The following is a 7111-nucleotide window of genomic DNA, read 5'->3' as shown; positions in this document are numbered from 1 at the left end:
TTAATTAATTAAAAAATAAGAAATTAGAAATTACTTTTCGGTTAAAACTCCTAAATTAAAAAAATATTTTTAATTCTAACTCTTATTGGTTATCAGTCAAACTGTGAAATATGAACCCACACACACACACACACACACACCTGACGTGCAGCAGAGAGGGGCAGGTGTGTGTGAGTTGGAGGAGCCTGGAGACCCAGTGTGCTGACACACACAGCACCTTCATCTTCAGCTCCCTCAGTTCAGACAGAGAGCACAGGAACGCCATCAGAGACTCCACATGCTCCTCAAAGCCTGGACAACTACACACACACACACACACACACAACACACACACACACACACACACACACACACACACACACACAGGAACGCCATCAGAGACTCCACATGCTCCTCAAAGCCTGGACAACTACAATACACACACACACACACACACACACACACAGAAAAGCCATCAGAGACTCTACATGCTCCTCAAAGCCTGGACAACTACAATACACAAATACACACAAACACACACACAAAAGCCATCAGGGAATCCATGTGATCCTCAAAGCCTGGACAACTACAACACACAAACAGCCACAAACATGATGAACTCATGAGTAATTAACCTGACATACATGTAATCATGATGATCATGATTAATAAATCATAAATCGTAATAATGGACCCACCGTACCTAATGCTTTAGTTGATGTGTTGTTCATGCATGAGGTCATTAATGAGACTATAAGCTCATGTAAATTCCTGATGATTCATAAGATATAATGGAATGAAGTAATGCATAAATCATGAATTAATTCATGCATGAATTCATGATAATTCATGTACCCTTAACGTAAAGTGTCACCAAGAGTTCTAATATTTCATGATGTTTTCATGGTGTTTGTGTGTGTATGTAGTGGGTGTGTGTGTGTGTGTATGCTACCTGTCTGTTTTGTGTGTCTGTGTATGTAGAGGGTGTGGGTGTGTGTGCGCTACATGTCTGTGTATGTAGTGTGTGAGTGTGTGTCCTACTTTTCTGTCGTGTGTGTGTGTGTGTGTGTTACCTGTCTGTTGTGTGTGTGTGTGTGTTACCTGTCTGTTTTGTGTGTTACCTGTGTGTAGAGTGTGTGTGTGTGTGTGTGTAGAGTGTGTGTGTGTGTGTGTGTGTGTGTGTGTGTGTGTGTACAGTGTGTGTGTGTAGAGTGTGTTACCTGTCTGTCAGGTCCACAGTTTGAGAGACAGACTCAGGCCAGACAGCTCAGGAGACGGAGAAAAACACACAGCCTGCTGTACCGTCAGACTGAACACAGAACATAGAACATAGAACACACAGAACACAGAACACACAGTTGGTGCTGGTGCTGTGCAGGTCCATAGAACACACAGTAGGAACACACAGCCTGCTGTACTGTCAGAGACAGACTCAGGCACAGACACAGCATCAGAACACACAGAGCACACAGAACAAGAACACACAGCCTGCTGTACTGTCAGACTCAGACTGAACACACAGAACAGAACATAGAACATAGAACACACAGAACACAGAACACACAGAGCATAGAACACACAGCCTGCTGTACTGTCAGTCTGAACACAGAACACAGAACATAGAACACACAGAACACACAGAACATAGAACACACAGCCTGCTGTACCGTCAGACTGAACACAGAACATAGAACATAGAACACACAGAACACACAGAACATAGAACACACAGCCTGCTGTACTGTCAGTCTGAACACAGAACATAGAACACACAGAACATAGAACACACAGCCTGCTGTACTGTCAGTCTGAACACAGAACATAGAACACACAGAACACAGAACATAGAACACACAGCCTGCTGTACTGTCAGTCTGAACACAGAACATAGAACACACAGAACACAGAACACACAGAACATAGAACACACAGCCTGCTGTACTGTCAGTCTGAACACAGAACATAGAACACACAGAACATAGAACACACAGCCTGCTGTACCGTCAGTCTGAACACACAGAACTAGGGGTGTAAAGATTAACCGATACGTATCGGTATCCGTTTTTAACGTGTAAGATACGGCTACATCGATACATAAAGCCCGTGATCGAATAAAACTGAAATGAACCGGTCGTTATATCGATTTACTTGTTACGAATCGGTTCACAACCTTTTCTGCTCGCTCAGACTCTCATTTACGTTCCAAGCACCGCGTCCATCCCACATCCGGTTTTGAAACTATACGTGGCACGGAATTGTGGGTAATGCAGTTCGTTTTTGGCTACGTTCATTGCCCAAAGTTGTCAAATGACCTCATTACCCATACATCTACTGCAACTTAAGCATGTGACAACTCGCACTCGGTCGTTTGTTTTACAGTTTTTGCTCTTTTGTTTTTCAAAATCCAGCGCGAAATTAAACACTAAACAGCAACGATAGTCTGTAGAGTATAGCCTTACATTTGATGAAGGGATTTCCTTAATGTTAAATAATAATTTGGCCCTTGCTAAAACAATGCACAAATTATTTTGTAAAGTGGCATTTTAGTGGCAGTACTTGTGGCATTATAGGTTTCTGCATTAAGCCTACCGTTGGAACAAAATAAACCCAGAGAGTTCATTGATATGTAGGCCTATTTTGTTCTTGTAGGCTATATGAGAAAAGGCCAAGAGTGTCTTAAGCACTGTTTTATTTAATTTCGGTATTGTCTACCATGAAAACAATCAGATATAACTCTAGAAAAGTCTATAAAATATATGTTGTATTTGGCTGCTGTGTTTGCCTAATTGACAATCATGACCATGATAACTGATAATATAAAATGAATGTGCACCTTGAGCAAATGATAAAAAATCTTTCAGAATGCTTTCTATTCTTGAACTGCATCGAATTGCATCGCATCGCATCGCGCTCGACTGAATCGCTTTTTTATGAACATGTATCTTTTCTTGTATCGAATCGTGCCCATGTATCTAGATGCGAATCGTATCGTCTTTTACATGAGAGATTCACACCCCTACACAGAACACATAGAGCATAGAACACACAGAGCATAGAACACATGCAGACAGGAATACCATGTGTGTGTGTGTGTGTGTGTGTGTGTGTGTGTGTGTGTGTGTGTGTGTGTGTGTGTGTGCAGATGAGAGTGATCCCATGAGGGAGCAGTATGATAAAGAGAAGGTTAACACTGACCTGTGTGAGTATGTGTGTGTGCGTAATGCGTGCGTGCGTGCGTTGCGCATGTAATGCGTGTATGCGTGTGTGTAATGCGTGTGTCGCGTTAGGGGTGTAACGGCACACAGAAGTCACGGTTCGGTTCATACCTCGGTTCGGACATCACGGTTCGGTACGAGTTCGGTACAATGGAGGGAAAAGCAAAACAAAAATGCAGAAAGCAATTTTTTTTTATTGTGCATGTCTCGGGCTCTAGCCTACCACCTAGTGTCATATAGTCTCTCCCCTGAGCTACCTGCAACAGCCTGAAGTGTGTAAGATGTAAACTAGGCTACAATAAGTAGGCCTACCCAGACTCCATCTCTAACTTGTAAACAAAATAAGACAATCAGCTATAAAACTGAAAATAGGCCTACAGCATCTCTTATTTCTGAAAGTACAAATTACATAGAATAATGATTTTAAATCCACTTAAGCAAGACCTTCAACATCCGTGTTTAGTTGTGGAACGGTCTACAATTTGCTTCAATATTTTTCAATGTGTGTACTGTAATAATCTACTAACTGTGAAAATATCACACTATTTTGTCTTCTTTTCAAATTGCTCCTTTCATTTCATAAACAGACTACAACTAGAAGTCACGTGACTTTACCCTTTGACATTAACTCACCGTAGCATGATTTGTTTATTAGCCTGGTTAGCGTTGACACTTTCTTTTACTGTCTATGCACTTAACACTGCCAGCTCCTCATGTGAGAAGTTACAAGTTACCCTAACATAAAGGTAATTACCACGCGATTTACATAGCTTTCTGTCATTACAAAATCATTTTAAGCCATAGGTGCTGGCCCTATTTGTATGTGCAAAGGCTGGTGAAACGCAGGGGAAGTTTTTTTCTCTCGTTTCAGTGATTGGTAGCCTACATCATCTGGGTGATGGAGTGGTATATGTGTAGGATGTTTGATGTATTTCCACTCACATAACGTTACCCAACAACTGCTGAACAACGCCGACACACAGTTTCATCTTATCCACCACTCTCTCGCCTGTACTACTGTAACTGAAGTTCTCAAACTTGCGATCTTAAAGAGACCAGCGGGTCCTCTAACTCAGGGGTTCTCAAACTTTTGTGGGCCGGGGATCCCTCATGGAGTGGAAAATTCTCCAAGGACCCCTCATAATCGCAGCACATAAAACTTAAGTTAATCATGTAGCTGTATAGCCTTTTTTCTGTTAGATGCTTATGTTATTTGTATTTTAAAAACATAGAGTGCTAATACCACAATAGTCATGTTAGCAAACTTTGACAGTATGTAGGATTTTTGTTTCTTTGACAAATGTAGGCCTATTGTGTTTGAACACATAGTGTTTGCTTAACATAACTTTCATTTTGTTGGCGGTTAATTAATAGTAAAGTGTTTTGACGTATTGATGTAATGTATCAGCTGATCAATTGGGCAAATACTGATACTGTAGCATTTTTCGCCATATAAGACAATTTCATATTTTGTAGCAAACTTTGTCAGGGACCCTCTGACAATGTGCTGCGGACCCCACTTTGAGAACCAATGGACTAACTCTTGTGGGTCGCCACCACTCGCTTAGTGCTGCTATCTCTGGCTGACTGACTCAACCGACGACCTGATAAAAAAATAACAGGCGCCAATCAGAGCTAAGGCGAGGCTACAGATTAGCGTTAGAACTCTCGTATCTAACATTAATTCCGCATTACATTAATTAATCCGCACGCGAGTTTTATGTATTTTTATACCGTGTATTCTCCGTGTAAATGCATGCACCGAACCGTGACGCCCGTACCATTTCGGTTCAATACGAATACATGTAACGTTACACCCCTAGTGTACATGTGTGCGTGCGTGCGAGTGTACGTGCGTGTGTGTGTATGTGTGTGTGTTTGTGTGAGTGCGAGAGAGTGTGTGTGTGTGTGTGTGTGTGTGTGTGTGTGTGAGTGAGAGAGAGACTGTGTGTGTGTGTGTGTGTGTGTGTGTGTGTGTGTGTGTGTGTGTGTGAGAGAGAGAGAGACTGTGGGTCTGTTCAAAATGGAAGACAGCTGCCTACTGCCTCCCTCCCTACATAGAGAGCCGTCTCACTAGACATGACTTTGGATTAAATGCATCTTTTAAAATTAGCGTAGCACTCTAGAATCTTTGGTTAACACTACGGTATGACGTTAGCAAAGGCCGGACTTAAAACTAAATTAGCATACAGTACGTAAGCAGGCTAACGGTATAAATTAGTTTTATGGGCGGCAGATATATCAGACCAGACGCTATCAATGCAACAACAATGGCATAATCAGATAGTAAATTGTTTATTTCTCATCTCAAATCTACAAATCTAAGCAAAATAATGTCACACAAATTACATTGAAACAGATTAAGCAGCCATTACTGATGTCATCCGCCATCTTTGTTTACTTTTCACAGCTGTTTCAGACGTTGCCGCAAAGGATTATGGGTAGGAGGGAGCATGAAGTGTGCATTGATGCTGCCTCCAAAAATTACCTTTACTGGAGAAATCTAAGATATCTTAGAAGGCAGCAAAATTAGTTTTTTCGGTTTCGAACCACACTTGCTGCCTCTCTCCCCAGTTAGATATCTTAAAAGGCAGCAGTTCTACCCGTTTGGAACAGACCCAGAGTGTGTGTGAGTGAGAGAAAGAGGGTGTGTGTGTGTGTGTGTGTTTTACCTGAGGTCCTTGGGCCCTCTTGTCACTAAGAGCGTGGAGCAGACGCTGTCCCCATCAGAGCTCTTTGGTTCTGCCACCTCCACACTGTCAGACATAACCATCCCAGTTAGCATGAGGAACTAGGACCTTATTAGCGTGAGGAACTAGAACCTTATTAGCGTGAGGAACTAGAACCTTATTAGCATGAGGAACTAGAACCTTAGCATGAGGAACTAGGACCTTATTAGCGTGAGGAACTAGAACCTTATTAGCGTGAGGAACTAGAACTAGAACCTTATTAGCATGAGGAACTAGGACATATTAGCATGAGGAACTACAGTAGAACCTTATTAGCATGAGGAACTAGAATATATTAGCATGAGGAACTAGGACATATTAGCATGAGGAACTAGGACATATTAGCATGAGGAACTAGGACATATTGTGACTAACTACAGTAGAACCTTATTAGCATGAGGAACTAGAACATATTAGCATGAGGAACTAGGACATATTAGCATGAGGAACTACAGTAGAACCTTATTAGAGTGAGGAACTACAGTAGAACCTTATTAGCATGAGGAACTAGGACATATTAGCACGAGGAACTATAACTAGAACTTTATTAGCGTGAGGCCGTGTGTGTGTGTGTGTGTGTGTGTGTGTGTGTGTGTGTATATGTGTGTGTGTGTGTGTATGTGTGTGTGTGTGTGTGTGTGTCTGAGCTAACCTGCAGTAGGTGACCGAGGGGCATGTGTGTGTGTGTGTGTATGTGTGTGTGTGTGTGTGTGTGTGTGTGAGCTAACCTGCAGTAGGTGACCGAGGGGCATGTGTGTGTGTGTGTGTGTGTGTGTGTGTGTGTGTGTGTGTGAGCTAACCTGCAGTAGGTGACCGAGGGGCATGTTTGTGTGTGTGTGTGAGCTAACCTGCAGTAGGTGACCGAGGGGCATGTGTGTGTGTGTGTGTGTGTGTGTGAGCTAACCTGCAGTAGGTGACTGAGGGGCATGTGTGTGTGTGTGTGTCTTACCTGTGTGTGTGAGCTAACCTGTGTGTGTGGCTAACCTGCAGTAGATGAGGGAGGGGCATCCTGTGTGTGCGTGTGTGTGAGCTAACCTGCAGTAGGTGACCGAGGGGCATGTGTGTGTGTGTGTCTTACCTTACATACTCTAAGGCGGGGCATGTGTGGATGAGGGAGAGGATCCTGCTGGCCCAGCTCGTGGTCAGGCAGCGCACACTCAACACCGCCCTCTTCAGGCCAGACAGACA

At 42.8% G+C, this 7111-nt stretch overlaps 1 long non-coding RNA gene across 2 annotated transcripts; it reads right to left on the bottom strand.

Annotated features, from left to right (window-relative positions):
* Positions 1–1207: 1207 nt before the first annotated feature.
* LOC125284435 lies at positions 1208–7111 on the bottom strand. Of its 2 annotated transcripts, none has more exons than XR_007191860.1 (3): positions 7002–7111; positions 5867–5950; positions 1208–1272 (listed from the first exon to the last, which is right to left on the bottom strand). It is a non-coding gene; the product is annotated as an uncharacterized LOC125284435 (long non-coding RNA). The 2 variants fall into 2 exon arrangements; XR_007191861.1 differs by having other exon boundaries at positions 1211–1288.

Source organism: Alosa alosa, chromosome 19 (assembly GCF_017589495.1).
Source record: "Alosa alosa isolate M-15738 ecotype Scorff River chromosome 19, AALO_Geno_1.1, whole genome shotgun sequence".
NCBI lineage: Eukaryota > Metazoa > Chordata > Actinopteri > Clupeiformes > Clupeidae > Alosa > Alosa alosa.
The sequence above is the reverse complement of the archived record's forward strand: the minus strand, read 5'-3'. Positions and strand labels throughout refer to the sequence as shown.